Below are 16,532 nucleotides of genomic sequence, written 5' to 3'. Positions count from 1 at the left end.
TGCAAAGCTAGATTAAATTAAGAAATGTAGAGCTAGATTTTTTTCTCCTTAATTCTCTAAGGGATCTTGGGAGGTCAATTGAATTGTACCTCACTTTTCTTATATGCAGATTCCCTTTTTATCTGTGTTTTTGGTTTCCAAGAATCTGCATTATAAGATTACATAGAGAATCAAAAAAATTCATGAATAAGCAAACCGCATGAAAATTTAGATTTCCCTCGAACATCCTTTAACTTCCATCTTGCTTTAACAGTGGACTCTCGTTAGCCTTATTCTGCGACTTCCCCTCTCCTTGTGGCCTGGCCTGCCTCTATTCTTCAATGTTTACAAGGCCAATATATTGCAGATTTATTGCCAGATGAAATTCAAGCTTTGCCAAAGACACAGGATTCCAGGGAGACCCTGAAAGAGTTATTAGGGAAATACTTAAATCTCTCTTGAGGCCATTGGCAAATGAGCGGCTAACATGGGAGAAGAGGACAAAGTGAACAAGGATGAGGACAGGATAGGTATTTCAAAGAGAATGATTTAAAAATCAAGGGTTTAAGAGAGATCTTTGCAAAAATTGATAAAGCATATACATATTTGCAAAAATAATCCTCTTTATTATCATACAGAAAAAAATAAAATGTTTTGCGCAGAATACGGTATCATGAAATAGTACAAGTTTGTCAGTGAATCATACCAAGAAGAAAATACTGTTCTTTGTCTTTCCTAAGAATTGAACCATGTTTGCCATTGTAAACTAAGTGTAGTTAAATGTTAGATTATATTTTTGAACCATGTTTGCCATTGTAAACTAAGTGTAGTTAAATGTTAGATTATATTTTATCACATTTTTACAATTTTGGTTTCATTTTTCAAGGTAAAGTTCTAGTCAAAATCTTTTCCTTTATTTTTAAAAATGAAATTGTAGTGCCAATTTAATGTTGATTTATTTTAAGTGCCTTTTCTCCCTATATTAAACATATTAATTATCCCCATACGAGGAAGTAAAATAATATTTAGCCTCCCAGATAAGTGAGAAATAATTTATTTGATAATGGTTTTCGTTGTCAAGTTAATGGAAGATACTTTCTTAAGTAACTCAGAGCTTGCAAGCCATGGGAAATAGGCTTTAATATAATAAGCTCAGGTATTAGTTTACATGAAATAGTAAACCTTAAGATAATGGAAAATATAAATTTGTCTTGGGGAAGGATGGATTCAAAGGAAATTTTAGATTTGATTTTAGATATTATAAGAGAATACTAAATACAGCCCAGTATGGAAAATCCCACTGTCTTTCTACCCTTCATTCATCCATCCAGGCGACCAGCACTTCCTCCACCATTTTTTGAGGAACAAACAAAGAACCCTGAGACTTTGAGGCAGCGTCCCTCTCCTGTCCGAGATGGAGGCGATAAACCAGTGCCATTTAATGCCTGTGCAAGACCTCAGAGGAATTGATGGTGACTGATCACAAGGTTGTTGCTTCAGGGAGAGAGGAAAAGAGAGGAGGGGGTCGTCAGAGGGGAGGTTACTAAAACCAGCATGTGGTAGTTCAAGGAGAAACAGAATAATTCCTACATTGGCTGCCACAGCAAGATTAGTGCTCTTTAGAGTTCCTGGGTAGTTTCAGAATTATTCTTGGATGTTTTATAAAGGAGTGTTAGTCTTAAGGAAGAGTATCCAAAAGACGCTCCCCAAAGGAACCTTTATAGAGAGAGCTTAATGTAAGATCAATGGGATTTTAGAAACAGTGAGAGGTGGTATCCTATGATGAAACAAATACAATATTGGGTATCCATACCTCCATATCCTTTTAAGGAAAAGATCCTGTTTAGATAAAACAAAGAGAGTGGAGTACAGAAGTGCTTTCAAGTGATTTTTAGCCACAAAATGCTTCTCTCGTTGCTTTCCTTCCCCTCTCCCCCCCTCCTTTCCTATCCCCTACACTCCCTCTTTCTCAGACTCTCTCTCTTTCTCTGAAAGCTTACAAGACAGGCCAATATATAAAACATATACAAGCAGACAGCTGTAGTTGGAGCAAGGGTCCCAGTACCAGAGTCAATGTATCCATTCTCTACTTTCCCTCTCACTGTTGGCATCTGTGGTTCTTCCATGGGACCCCAAGAGCTGAACTGTAGGTAATTTGAAACCACTGGACTACTTTCAGTGTTCTATCAGTGTAGAATCCACAATTCTATCAATCAGATTATTTACTATGGCGTTGTGTGGTCATATTTTATAGTGTCTGTCCATATCACAGTGCTGGCCTTTCTCTTAGAATTTCTTCCTGTGATGGGCCATAATAGTCATGTTTGTACTACGTGGCTCTTCAATGTTTGTTGTTATCAACTGAATGAGAAGCTACAACTGGCATAAGAAAATCCAATCAGGTTTAGCTTGTAGGAACATGTAGCATCGATCAAAGATGTTACTTTGATCTGAACTGGTCAACTGAGTGGAGATATCAAATGAGCTGTGATGTGGACATTTTTGACCCTGGGAAATTCCAAAAGCTGGAGAGAAGGAGGAAGGGAGAGAGAGAGAGAGTACCATGAAAATGGAGAGACAAGGAGATTTCGTTACTGCCTAAGTTCTTAATGGCTTTTGAATTCCTGTTCCATTTCTTTACTAGTCCTGAGTGCCTTGGGTTCTGTGATATTTTCTTGTATGTTTTATATACAAAACACATATATAGATATAGATATAGATATAAATTTTTCTTCTAATAGAAATAAATTTCTTTTACTTGAAACCAAAGGAACTGTAGTGGACATGCAGGCTTAAGTGAAAGAATAGAGCCCACAGAAATTAGTCTGAAGCATTTGTTAAACATTTCAGTATGTATAGAGAACATTTTTTTTTTTTGAGGAAGACCAGTCCTGCGCTAACGTCTGCCACCAATCCTCCTCTTTTTGCTGAGGAAGGCTGGCCCTGAGCTAACATCCGTGCCCATCTTCCTCTACTTTATACGTGGGACGCCTACCACAGCATGGCTTGACAAGCGGTGCCATGTCTGCACCTGGGATCCGAACTGGCCAACCCCGGGCCACCAAAGTGGCATGTGCACACTTAACCACTTCGTGACCAGGCCAGCCCTAGAGAACTTTTAAAATTGCCCATCCGTTGACTTACGTATTTTCTACTTCCAAGGGTATTCCTTAAATGAATGCACAGAGAATACAAATATTAGTGCAGAGATAAGTTCACAGAGCATTATTTATAACAATAAAAATGAAAATAAGTTAAACATCCAATAGTAGACTAATAGTTAATAAAGAATGGCAGTCATGTAATGAGCAATTGTGTAACCATTTCAAATGTTTTCTAAGAATGCTTAATATAGGCTGTCACGTCACAGCTCCAGGAGGTGTGTCAGAGTCGATGTAAATGATGTCCTTTAGAATTGGGCAGTGCCCCGCCTACACTTGTGTACACAGTACCCTGCTTTAAGGGCATATTAAACATTGAACCAGGTTTGACACTGTATTCCTGTTAAATAAAGTAGTATTCACACGAAACTGTATCTTTGGTCTAATTCCAAATAAATGATTTACAGATTTCAGTGAATACACATAGTATTCATTTAGAAAGACTATAGAGATATATGTCAAATTGTAATAAATTATCTCTGGGTGTTGGAATTATAAGTACATATGGTTGGAATCATAAAAATGATGCTTCTAATTTTAATACTCCTATCTACTGGTCTGTTAAAATAAACATCAAATACTGGGTTCATACACAACAAAATCTTCCATTGTACCCCATACCTGGTGTGCTCAGGTACCACCTTCATGGCAATTCGGTGGCTATGCTTCATTTTAAAACTCAGTTCTTAATTTTTCTTGTATTATTCAATACTATTTGAAGAATCTTCTTTATTTATGAATTCTTGAACTGGGCACTATTCTCTAATAAGAATCTGACCAGACTTGAATATACTGAGAAAAAACCCCCAAGTTTACTACAGTCAATGCTTCTGTTGACGTAATGTAATACTTATTTCACAAATTTCTAAACTAGAGAGAAGACAAGATTCTCCAGGGATTTTTCCAAATCAATAATAGGCTTTGATTTTTCTGGACTATAAATGGCTTTAACCTCTAGATGTACTGATTTTCCCATTTGCAAACTGATGATATGCAAGCTTGCCTAAATGGCCTCCGGTGATGTGGTAAAGATTGGTGTAACTTAGACTAATAGAAAATCGTAGACGCAACTGTGGCATAAATAGGGAGATAAATCTGTGAAATGCTTTAATACCTTTACAGAAAGGGGCATTTTAAAGGGATATGGAGACACTCAATTAAATACCGGCAAGAGAAAAGTCTCATTATGGGGAAAAACAAACTTGGCTCACACGTTGAATACATGTATGTCTTCTCCTCAGCACAATATAATTTCCCAGTAAGTTTCAAAGGAAGACTCCAAGTAACCTTCTATCTGAGAACCTGGACTGTGTGCCAGCACGTCACTGCCTCCTACACCTGCTCCGTATGATCCCTGATAAGGTCCGTGGTCTGGGGCCAGCCAGTCCGTTAGAACACAACGCTAACAAGTGAGTGCTCACAGGCTGGGTCCACATCCAAATGTCGTGCCAACCTTAAAGGAATGCGTTCCCATTGCTAATTTGGTCTTTCACCTTCAAGATAAATGCTCAGTCAAGGGAATAATAACCGTCAATTATTGAGCTCCAGCCCTATGTTCCCACTCATGATTTCAGTGCACCACACACATTATTTCTAATACTCAGAAAGTAGATTTAAGTAGGTTTTCTTATCTCTATTATACAGAAGAGGAAACTGAGGCACAGAGACTTTAAATGACTTGCCCAGGGCCACTTAGTTAGTTGGGGTCGACCTAGCACTCAGACTCAAGTTTTTGAAGCAGAAATTGCTGTCTTCATACTATGTTTTGAGGATTCCTTCCTTTTACTAGGATTATCAGAATGAGACCCTCTGTGTTAATGAAAACCAGGGTCCTATCTAGAAAACAACCCATAGGTGGCCAATAGCTTTATCTCTATTTGTGGACAATATATTATAGCATATTTTAATATACCATATAATATTCATTTACAATAGTTTTGATGATTTATTATTTTTCAAGTGTTTTGTATTAGTAATCTATTGCTGTATAAAAATTACTCCAAAACACAGCAGCTTAAAACAACAAACATTTATAATCTCTTAGTTCCTGTACATCAGAAATCCAAGTATGGCTTAGCTGGCTGCCTCTGACTCAAGGTCTCATGTGGTTGCAGCCAGCTGTCAGCTTGAGGCAGTGGTCCTATCTGAAGGCTCAGTTGGTCTGGGGATTAGGGCGAAGATCAGCTTCCAATCTTACTCATGTGGTCCCCCCAGGTGGGCCTCAAGTCACGCAGCTCATTCCACACAGGGTAAATGAGTCAAGAAAGAGCACGAAAGACCAAAAATGCAATCTGTTATAACTTCATCTGGGAACTGAGACCCCATCTTTTCTGCTGTGTTCTGTTCTTTAAAGGTGAATCAATAAGTCCAGTTTATACTTAACAGGAGGAGATTTCATCTTACATTAGAAGATGAGGCTTGTTGGAGACTAGCTACCTATCACATGATTTATCATTATTGATCTGAAAATAGAGGATTATGACATATATTTGCAAGTTTTCTACAACTCTGGAAGTTTTAGTCAGGACTCTAGCATCAACTAACAGAATGTCAACTAAATCTGGATTAAACAAAAATAGGAAATATATTGACTCGAGTAACTCAAAAGTCACGCATGAGTCCAGCTTCTGACAGACTGCATCAAGTGTTCAACTGTTAGCAGAGTTCTGTCTGTCTCTCCTCTCCCTAGCCTCACTTTCCTCTATGTGGCTTCATTTTCTGGCAGGCTCACTCCACACTGTATAAAGATTAATTCTGGCAATCCCAGGGGAACAGCATCTATAGTGGCCACTATCTCTTTGTAGAGAGTTCCAACAAAGGCTTTCATTGGGTCGCATGCTCATTTCTGGACAGAAAGATAAAGTTTTCTGAATGGTTGGGAGTACGGCCTGTGCCATCCCTTGGATGGGGGCATGGTTACTTTTACATGAATCATATGAGCCAAGTGTTGTAGTGAGTTTGGTTCCAAGAAGAAAAAGGTTACAGAAAGAAGAGGTCATATTATGGGAAGACAAAAGTGAAAAACATATAAATAAGTAAATAAAACCAATCACAATGTTGTGGGCTGAATCATGGCCCCTCAAAATTTATGCATTAAAACCTCAACACCCAGATGACTGTATTTGGAGATAAGGTCTTTTTGGAGGCCATTAAGGTAAAATGAGGTCAAAAGAATGGGGTCCTAATCCCATAGGGTCCTAAAATTATAGCCCGTTGGCCTTGATGATTTCTGAGAATATTTTCCTGATTTGTTCAATATTGTATTAGTTTTCTGGGACTGCCATAACAAATTGCCACAAACTAGATGACCTAAAACAATAGAAATTTATTCCCTCACAGTTCAGGAGGCCGGAAGTTCGAAGTCAAGGTGTTGGTGGAGTTGGTTTCCTCTCAAGTCACTGGGAGAATCTGTCCATGGCTCTCTCCTAGCTGTGGGTGACCTCATCTTAACTCATTACATTTTACAAAGACCCTATTTCAAAATGAGGTCATATTTTGTGGTTCGAGGTGGACATGAATTTTAAGGGGACGTTATTGAACCCACAACAAATACGCATAGAACCCTTCTCTTCATTTACACCTTAAGACTTTTAAACAAGTCAAATCATCTCCTACATCCTACAAAAACAACAACCACAAACAGCACTATTCACAGCTAGGTAACTGCAAACAACCTAGTAAATTAGGCTGAATACCAGTTATAGGAAATTCCTTGGTGGGGAAGAAAAGATCTTTTTCAATAAAATTATCTACATCGAGTTCAAATGTAAGCCTCAAAGATTCCTTAACTTAGTGTAATTTCCAATAATACCAGAAAATAAATCTTCATTAACTTTATTGAATTTTTATAAAATCTACCATATGATACAAAAAAGTTCTTTAAAAATTGTAACTAAGTCTACTGGTTTTCTAGGGCTGCTGTGTCAGATTGACACAGAGTAGGTGGCTTCAAACAATGGAAATTTATTCCCTCACAGTTCTGGAGGCTTGGAGTCCGAAATCAGGGCGTCAGCAGGGCCATGCTCTCTTTGAAGGCTCCGGGGGAGGGTCCTTCCTTGCCTCTTCCTAGCTGCCAGTGCTTGCTGGCAATCCTTCGCATGCCTTGGGTTGGAGACGTGTCACTCCAGTCTATGCCTTTGTCATCACATGGCATTGTCCCTGTGTTTTCATCTGGTGTTCTCTCTCTGTGTCGGTACCCAAATTCCCCTCATTTTATGGGGACACCAGTCACTGGATTAGGGCCCACTTTAACCCAGGATGAGCTCATTTTAACGTGATTAGATCTGCAAAGACCCTATATCTAAACAAGATCACATGCACGGGTACTGAGGTAGGGCTCCAATATATTTTATTGGGGAACACAATTCAACCCACAGTACCAGGTCTTGGGGTTCTTTGAAAACATTGCTTTAAAAATGGGAAGATCTTTCTTCCAGCTTCAGTATTTCCTTTCTTGGTTCCTATGAATAAACAAGAATAATTTATAAAAGGAAAGTTAAAAACATCGTAATTTGGTTAGGACTCCCACTGTGCTAATCCAGTATTTCATGAATAAATCTGACATTATCATGGGTTTCTTGTTAGAAATGTACTGTCTACATAAACTGTTAAAATTTATTTACTTACTTTTTAATTCATACTTACCAAATGATCTTTTCTTCTACTAATGCACAGTCTGTAACTTGGATGAGGTGTTACATGCTTAATCTCACTCCACTGTGCTGAAGAAACCTGTTTAAACAAATCACAAAGCTGTGACACAGGACAGAGCACTGAGGCGAAAACATTCTTAGCTTCTTCCATTTAAAGTCACATTGGTATTTACAAATGCAGGCAGACTGCAGGTTGCCTCAAGTGTTTAGATCATCATTCTCCCACAAACTTTCTAGGTCATATTCCAGATAAGAGCTCTGAAATTCCAGCTTTCACAGTGGCATTGCACCTGCATATGGAATTCTCTGCCTGCCCTGGTTTGGCAGCTGATCTGGAATGGAGAATCCACGTATTATAACTTTTCTTTCAGCAAGACCAATAGTTTCTGACAATATTTCTCCCAGCTCTGCAAAGTCGGGTTAAATTTTCAACATGTTAAATTATTTTTATTTTTTCATTTAAAATATCTAGAGCAGATTTTAAAATTTTTGTATAAAAATGGAACAAGTAGATATTCCATAATGGAATGTCTTTCTCATATTCTCTTATTTCCCCACTCTCTTAGCTTGAGTGCCCTGGAAAACAGAGTCTGAACCATAACATATGCACTAATGCTCTTTGGTGGGTTGGATGGCTCTGTGAAAAGGCAAAGAGAGTGGAGGAAAAAGGGAAATGAGGCGGGAAGGGAGCGGAAATGAATCCAGCTGTCTGTGATTTCACAAGAAAATGCAGTCAGTTGTCTGGTCACATGGGATATCTCTGCACAAGCTTCATGAATCATTACATGTGAGAGTACCTCTTAGGTGGGGATGGGGTTGGGGCAGAAGCAAGAGTGATTCATCTGATGGCTCTGCTGTCTCTCACTGGTCCAGTCCACCCCAGGGGCCATGGACTCACCCACACTCCTGGCTTGTATTCCCTAACTCTTTCACACAGCAGCCCAAGAAGCCACAGCCTCCACAGCTCTGACCTGGCCATGGTTAGGGATGATGGTCTTTGCTTGCCAGTTTGGGGGCTTCTCTATCTGTAGTGATCATGGCAGTAGTCAGACTTTATCACCCCCAAAATTGTGTGAGTCGAACGTAGGCTGCTCAGGCCAAGAACAAGGACAGGTAGTTGAGGTCTGGAGGGCAGAAGTCAGAGGAGCCTGTTGGCGGCACATAAGTGGGTGTGGTGAGCTGAGAGATGAAGTTGTGAAAGAATCACTGGCTTTATAGCAGGGCTGAGATTCAAAGGGCATTTGTTCCAAATGTGACTTTAAAGACATGAGAAGATCTTTCCATTTTCAGTTAAGAGGGAGTGATAGGGACAGAATTTACCCTCCCATCTGAAACAATTCCCAAAAAGGGGCAAAGTACATAAAACAACAGTTTTCAAGACACTAGATATCAGACAATGAAGGATAGCAACATTTACGAAACAAGAAACGAAAGAGATGAGCCCAATAAATGCTGCCACTTGCTCCCTTAAGAGTTTCCAGGTAAAAAGAGAGACACCCAGTAGGAGCCCAGTAGACTCCCTGTGGGAGGAAATGGAGCTGAGTGTGGGTAGACTGGGGTAGCTAGAGTTTGCAGGACTGATTGTCAGAAAGAAGAGAGCCACAGAGAGAGAAAGCTCCAGAAACCTAGCAAAGACACTCCTTGTGTATGCAGCTTAGTACTGACTAACACACGCATGCAAGGAGAGTATCCCAGACTGGGGAAAGAGCCCCCGAGAGTATTAGTAGTAACAGTGCCTAGCACTCACGCAGGACTAGGAGTAATGCCTGTTACCACCAGCCAAAGTGGAAAACTTCATAATTCAAAGGGCATTGGGTAGAGTATATGAAAGAGACTTGGCTGAATAGTGGGAATATTTATTTGGTCTCGACTAAGTGCTGCTTTGATCCTGCCTAATACTATAAAAGCAAGATCCAAAAGGAACAGACTGTTTGCAAGTAACTTAACTGCATCCTGGAACAAAGCATGAGAATATTTATATGAAAACACAACTATCCAGAATTCAATAAAGTTCACAATGACTGGCAATAAACAAAAACAAAAGTATTATAGACTTGCAAAGAGGTAAGAAAATATGAGCCACATTGAGGAGAAAAAGCAATAAAATGAGATCCATCTTTGCAAACAAGGACATTAATACTGTTATTATAACTATATTACACACGTTCAGTAAGTTAAGTAGAGACATGGAAGATATAAGAACCACCCAATCGGACTTCTCAATATAAAACGCTGATGTGTGAGATGAAAAATACTCTGGGTGAGATTAAGCAAATTAGAAATGGTGGAAGGAAATATTAGAGAACCTGAACACAGAGCAATAGAAACTATCCAAAATGAAACACCAAGATAAAAGAGACTGAATATTTTCAGAATTCTCAGATACAAGTTCAGTGGACCCCCAACTATAAGAAACATGAAGAAAACTACAAAGGCATAACTGTTTATCTTTCAAATTTAAAATGTTTAGTGATCATTAAAGCTACTGCTGTCTACACTTGAATCCTCACAGAACCAGTGCAGACCACTGCTCATTTACAAGTTCAATAAGGTATTTTTCAAGTGCCTGCTCTGCGTCACATCCCATGTCAGGCACTGGGGATCCAATGGCGAGCAAGTCAGGTGTGGTCTTCACCTCTTGGAGCTTTCCATCTATTGAGAAAATTATCATTATAATCATGCAAATAATAAAGCACAATTGTGACAAGTGTAGAGAAGGAGAGCTATAAATATTATTGATGATCAGCACAAGTACAATGTCTACATTTTAGAAGAAAATGCATCTATTTCTATTACTTGATTAGAACTACACGTGTCTCCAATTCCAACGACAGTTGCGGATAGAATTTGCACAAGATAATTCTAATGAGCGTGACACTCTGGCATTTAAGCTTTCACTGCTTTTGGTTTCATCTCTGCATTTGTGTCTTCTTTCTCATATAAGTTAATTCAGTTTCTGCCTTTTGTTACTTTTCTACTTTTGAAAATCATGGGGCCGGCCCAGTGGCTCAGCAGTTAAGTTTGCGTGCTTTGCTTTGGTAGCCTGGGGTTCACTGGTTCAGATCCCGGGTGAGGACCTATGTACCGCTTATCAAGCCACGCTGTGGCAGGCATCCCACATATAAAAAAGAGGAAGATGGGCATGGATGTTAGCCCAGGGACAATCTTCCTCAGCGCAAAAAAAAAGAGGATTGGCAGCAGATGTTAGAGCTAATCTTCCTCAAAAAAAAAAAAAATCATGGTATCGGTTTATTCAATGTTTATCTTTTTGTCATCTGATTTTGTCTCAGCCAAAATAGATCTCTCGTTTAATTTATTATTCGGGCTTTGGAAAAGAGTCAGATTTTCTGAACTTCATTAAATAACTTCTTCCTTTGCAGACGAGTGCTTCGTAGGAGACTTCGACGTGGGTGTTCAATAAATGCATTTCCCTGTTTGCCAAATAGCCTTCCCTTTCCCCCTTTATGCACGGTCATCTTGGGAAACTCATGAACGATAAATCTCAAAATTTTCTTGAAACTTGAAATTTACGTGTACTACAATGTTCCTACAGGAGCCTGGCTCTCACCTAAATGCTATTTCCAGGGAGAATAATGTTTCCTCTTCACATCACCTCACTATCTTTTTAGCTTTATTTAAAAGGTTTCATGCGCTGCAATTTTCACACCGAAAGGAAGCTTTTAATCTCTTTGTGAGGGTTACTGTGTAAGTAATGACGAACAGAGAAAATTAAAGTTGCCCTGAGAAGTAGATGGTGAACAAGTGACTACGTTGGTGTTTTCTTCCTTTTCTCGTGTCTTGGGACATAGAGAGCATTACAGTCTGAGAGCCGAGAGGATCAAACTCTCAGGGCTCACAGCTCTGACAAAACATTGGCTAAGAAGTTCAAGGCTGGGCTCCATCACCAGCGAGGTGACTCACCAGCTCTCTAGAATACATGAGATTCAGACTGGTGACGGAGCAACATTTCAGTCAACTCCAAGTTGTGTTTGCCGGGGTTGCTTGGGAACTGTTCAGTCTGTCTTTCCACATTTGTGAAATATTTATTCTGTAAATCACAAGATTGTGGCTAGTAACTTTCCATCTCTAGATGGATGCCAAAGCCTCTACACTTCTTATTGCTTAATAATGCCAGGCTGTATAAAATCATGAACCTTAAGATCCTGGGACTTATTTGCTTCTTGTTCATTATTTCTCTGACAGATATCACACCATCTTAGATCCTCATCCCCTTCAACAATTTAAGCATTTAAAAAAAAAATGTTTTTTGAAAGATTGGCACCTGGGCTAACAACTGTTGCCAATCTTCTTCTTCTTTTTTTTTTCCCGCTCTTTCTTCCCAAATCTCCCCAGTACGTAGTTGTATATTTCAGTTATGGGTCCTTCTAGCTGTGGCATGTGGGAGGCCGCCTCAACATGGCCTGAGGAGTGGTGCCATGTCCGCGCCCGGGATCCGAACCAGTGAAGCCCTGGGCCGCCCAAGCTGAGCTCGCAAACTTAACCACTTGGCCACAGGGCCGGCCTCAGCATTTTTGAAATCTACTCTGATCTAAGCACTTTGCCAACCTTTTGGTAAGTAAGATAGGCTCTATTCACTTAAAGAGCCGACAGTTCAGGTCGGTAGAAAGACAGAAAGACGTCATTACAATAAAACACGATGAGTGCTATGTCAAAGGGAAGCCCAGGAAAGCAAAGGATAAAGAAAGACGCATGACGTTTTTCTCTTCTTTAGGCTCACATATGATGAAGTTTAATCCAGTAATGTGCCCATTGATTTTCTTCTCATTCTGAACATGGTCCATGAAACAACATCCTGAGCATGTCCGGAGTCAGCGAGCACCTCCAGCACCTGCTGCTTCAGCTCCCACTGCAGCCTTCACTGGCCATCAGCACATCCCTCTCCTGCCTGTTCTAGTTTAAGTTATCATGGTTCTTATCAGGGCATCACGTGAAAATTAATTAGATGTGACAGACTTGAAATAGAATTTAGTCCTGGGAAAAATGTCTATTTGAGGTTAAAATTTCATATCAAATAAATAGTTGCTAGGTGGCTAGACAGCATGATTCATATTCTGCAAATGATATAGCTGTAAAAATATTAAAAGTTAGATTTTCTGTAAAGTGTTTTCTCATTGTACTTAGTGATGCTAGATTGGGGACTTGCAATTCTGTAGCACAAACTTAAGTCAATTCACACTGACCTTTAAATTCTGCTTTCAGTAAGGAGTTATTGATACCTGAAGTCCCTGCCGAGGACACGGTGGGGTGTGATGCACTGAGATCTGAGGTAGATTTTCCCATAACTTCCATTGTCTTTTCCTGTCCCAAGAATTAGAAATAAAATTCTCTATTAAATGAAAGCCCACAAAATTATTGGAATTGTCTTGTTCTAAAGAGGGCAAGAGCTTAACACAGGTAATAGGAACATCTGTCCGTTTAAACTTTCTTCCTCTTTTCCAACCAGACAGTACGCCCTGCAGGTAGAGACAACCATATCTCTTTGGGCTGGTGACACTTAGTGCTCTGTTCTATACTTGGTAGGCACTCAATAAACGTTCAGAAATGATTATAAAAATATCTGTCACCCCGTCCCCTGGCCCCATAAGATTAACCACAACCCTGCTCAGAACAATCCTAACATGTTATCTTTAGCTTGCAGGAAACCACAAAGAAAGGAAGGACAAGATGGATGAACAAAACCACTCAAAATTGGTTGAACGCACCACGGCAGTCCGACCTGACCTGACAGAGACCCCACAGCTCATTATACGCTCATTGTAATACATAATCATATTATAGAACACACCCACTGACGCCATGACAGTTTACAGCTGCCGTGGAAATGGGAGGATATAACCAAATAAAGAAAGAAAAGAGGCGGCCCCCTTGCTCCCCAGAAAAGCTGGCCAATTTCCAGAAACAACTGTGAATGGTCCTCTCCTTCAACACCTAGACCCCTTATCACAGCCGCTTAATCACCCCAGGAGCTAAGAAGTTGATTTGTGAACTTCGTTTCCACTTCTCCATTCTTTGACCGTTGAATAAAGCTTGTGCTATTGAACTCTCAGCTTCAGTCTTGTTTCAAAGTTGTGCTACTGAACAGAGGAAGAACCGGAAGAGGAAGGGCAAGAGACCCCTCCTTGGATCTCTCCCCAGTTAGGGAGAATTTGGTTGGTAACATAACGAGGATGGAGTTATTCTACTTTTCAATTTACTTAAGCTCTGGGCAGATTTTGGAATAAAAATAAATGTAATATTTCCCCCTGTTTTCCTCTTTGCTCTTTAGGACATTTCCTAAATATGGCTTGCCTATTCAGAGTGACACTGTGCATTATTCTCAAAAGGCATGAATTTTTGAAATCTCTTGAGTCATATTGATTTGGAATAAACATGTCCTTAAAATTCTAATTTAATGTTCTCAGAAAATCTCACTGTTATGGAAGTCACTTTCATATGTTCCTGTGAGAGTCAGGGGAGAGATTTGAATGTATACTTGATTTCTTGCTTCTATTTAATTTTCTGCCCAAGATGTCAAATTCATCTCTCACTTGTGACTTTCATAGGAAGATATGACAGCCCCATGGGCAGAAGGGAAAGGGCTATATTTATAATTGTCAGTATTTTTATAGCAACAAGCTGCTAGATCAACAAAAGATTGAGCCATTTGTATTTTTACAGCTATAATTTAATTTTTTTTAAGAGTAGTATGTAACTTTCTGTATACTCAGCTATCTGGGACTTGGAACCCTTTTGTTGCCTTTGAATAGTCAGCTTATTATAATACTATTTTTTATTTTTTTTCCATGAACGCAGAAAATTTAAAAAAAAATGTGTAGTGACTTTTAAATGACTATAAAAGGAAATGACACTATATGAGAGGTATTGTTAAAATAAAGTTCTAAATGTCAAGGTTCTTAAAGCAGAGGAGAAAATTTACGTTAGTTTCCAATTGTACTTTATCAGCAAATTAAAAATTACAAAGAGAGTCTAAAATTAGGACAAGTCTACAAATGAATCAAAATTGCTTTGAAAGTGCCTTCTCTTTGCCAAATGATCAAAATATCTGGTTTTCTTCTGTGTGATATGCCACCTGTTCTATACATCCTTCTTGATTGGTTGAAAATAAAACTGAAAATTCTCTGTTTTCTTCAAGTCCACTTCAGTCATATCTCTTCATTTTGCATTTTATAGTTTCTCATATTCTCCTTTTTAGCAATCAGCTCCTTATCCATCTAGGTGTGCATATCCTTGTGGCAGTCTTTGAGGAACATATACATACATACACACATTATTGTATTAGACTGAATAATGCTATTACAGTAGGTAATCACCCACTCTGCTTCACTATTTTCTTAATAGTCCACAAGAGCAAAAAGAAGACAAGTATTCTTACTGATTGGAAATTACACTAACAATTTCACCAATAGGAGATTAGCAAAGATGAAATCTTATAATTTTTATTAATCTTTCCATTCCAGAGCATGTTTGATTAAACTGGAAGGAGTATTGAAGATAAAATCTGTTTTGTTTGATTATTTTCTATTGCTAATTAATAAACTGTGGAGTTTAAAAAGAAGACAGTGGACTATAAATTGAAACTTGAGCCACATTCCTGACTTTGTATATGACCATGAACTCTCAGCTATACTCAGGTGAGTTATGAGGAAACAGCAAGCTTCTAGAATTTCCTGAAGCTTAAAAGCAATAACCCCTCCAATAGTTTTTCAAAAAAAGGTTGAAATAACATAAAATTGATATGCAAGACTGGATACAATGCCTTATTTCAAACTGCTGCATAGTTAGTGACATTGTTTAATTAAAGCTATGTTTAATTAGAATTTGACTGCTGCCATGAAGACGGGCATTGTTCTCTCAATTGTCACTGAGATCATCTCTTTTGAAGACACTTTTTGAATCTCACCTTCACACCTATCACATGAGAACAAAGAACAAAGAACTTTTATTTCTGTATCTCTCCATTTACAATTATTGAGGAGAAAAGTCAATAAACACATCAAAATACGGTTCTTTGAGATAAGTACCTTAGTATTGTCAGCACAACATAAAATACCAAAGGATTTCTGCAACAAGAACTATAATGGGCATAATTTTTTTAAATTAAGTCACAAAGTAGCAATTATGTCAGTTCAGTTGGGTTGAATAGGAGTAAAGCGTTAAATGTACCAGGTAACATTATGAAACTATATTCTCACATCTAGTCAAAATCATGCAAAAGCATCCATAAAGCTTTTACTCCTAAAATTCCAATAAACAATTTATCTTGTTTTATGTCCTTCTCTCAGGTTCTATTATGACCTTGGGTAGTTTTTCTTGTAATGTATGTTTCATGGTTACTCATTTTGTAATGCATGTCAGTTTTGAGATTCCGCTATATGTATATGCACTCACTCTGCACCCAACCCCTCATTTCCCTTAGTGTAGCATGCACACTACACTAACAGAAGCAAATTTGTTTTCCTTTTGATCTTCTATTCAACACTCTGGACATTTTAAAGTAAGGATTTATCTTCTATAAGACAAGTCATCAGCTGAAATATACAGATATAAATAATCTATTTGTAGACAGGCTAATTATATCAGTCCAAATAAAAAGAAAATTTCTTCATATTTGGAGTTGTCCATTGGCAAATAAATGTAAGAGGCTGGCCAAAATATAATTTAATTCCTTTGGGATTGCTATTTAAGGAAAACAAAACAGAAATGTTCAACTTTAACCAGT

The 16,532-nt window shown here is 38.6% G+C and overlaps 1 long non-coding RNA gene across 4 annotated transcripts in view; it reads left to right on the top strand.

The window, feature by feature from the left end:
* The window catches only part of LOC138918284 (uncharacterized), an 81,794-nt gene extending 66,355 nt beyond the window's left edge, over window positions 1-15,439 (top strand). For 2 of the 4 annotated variants that reach the window (XR_011427416.1, XR_011427414.1), the window contains exons 2-3: window positions 4,382-4,549; window positions 13,445-14,200. This is a non-coding gene — a long non-coding RNA (uncharacterized lncRNA). Of the gene's footprint in view, window positions 1-4,381; window positions 4,550-13,444; window positions 14,201-15,270 lie in introns of those variants that run through there. The other 2 variants (XR_011427415.1, XR_011427417.1) reach the window with 2 other exon arrangements.
* Window positions 15,440-16,532: the final 1,093 nt, after the last annotated feature.

Source organism: Equus caballus, chromosome 16 (genome assembly GCF_041296265.1).
Source record: "Equus caballus isolate H_3958 breed thoroughbred chromosome 16, TB-T2T, whole genome shotgun sequence".
Taxonomy (NCBI): domain Eukaryota; kingdom Metazoa; phylum Chordata; class Mammalia; order Perissodactyla; family Equidae; genus Equus; species Equus caballus.
This window is presented reverse-complemented; position numbering and strand designations above follow the sequence as displayed.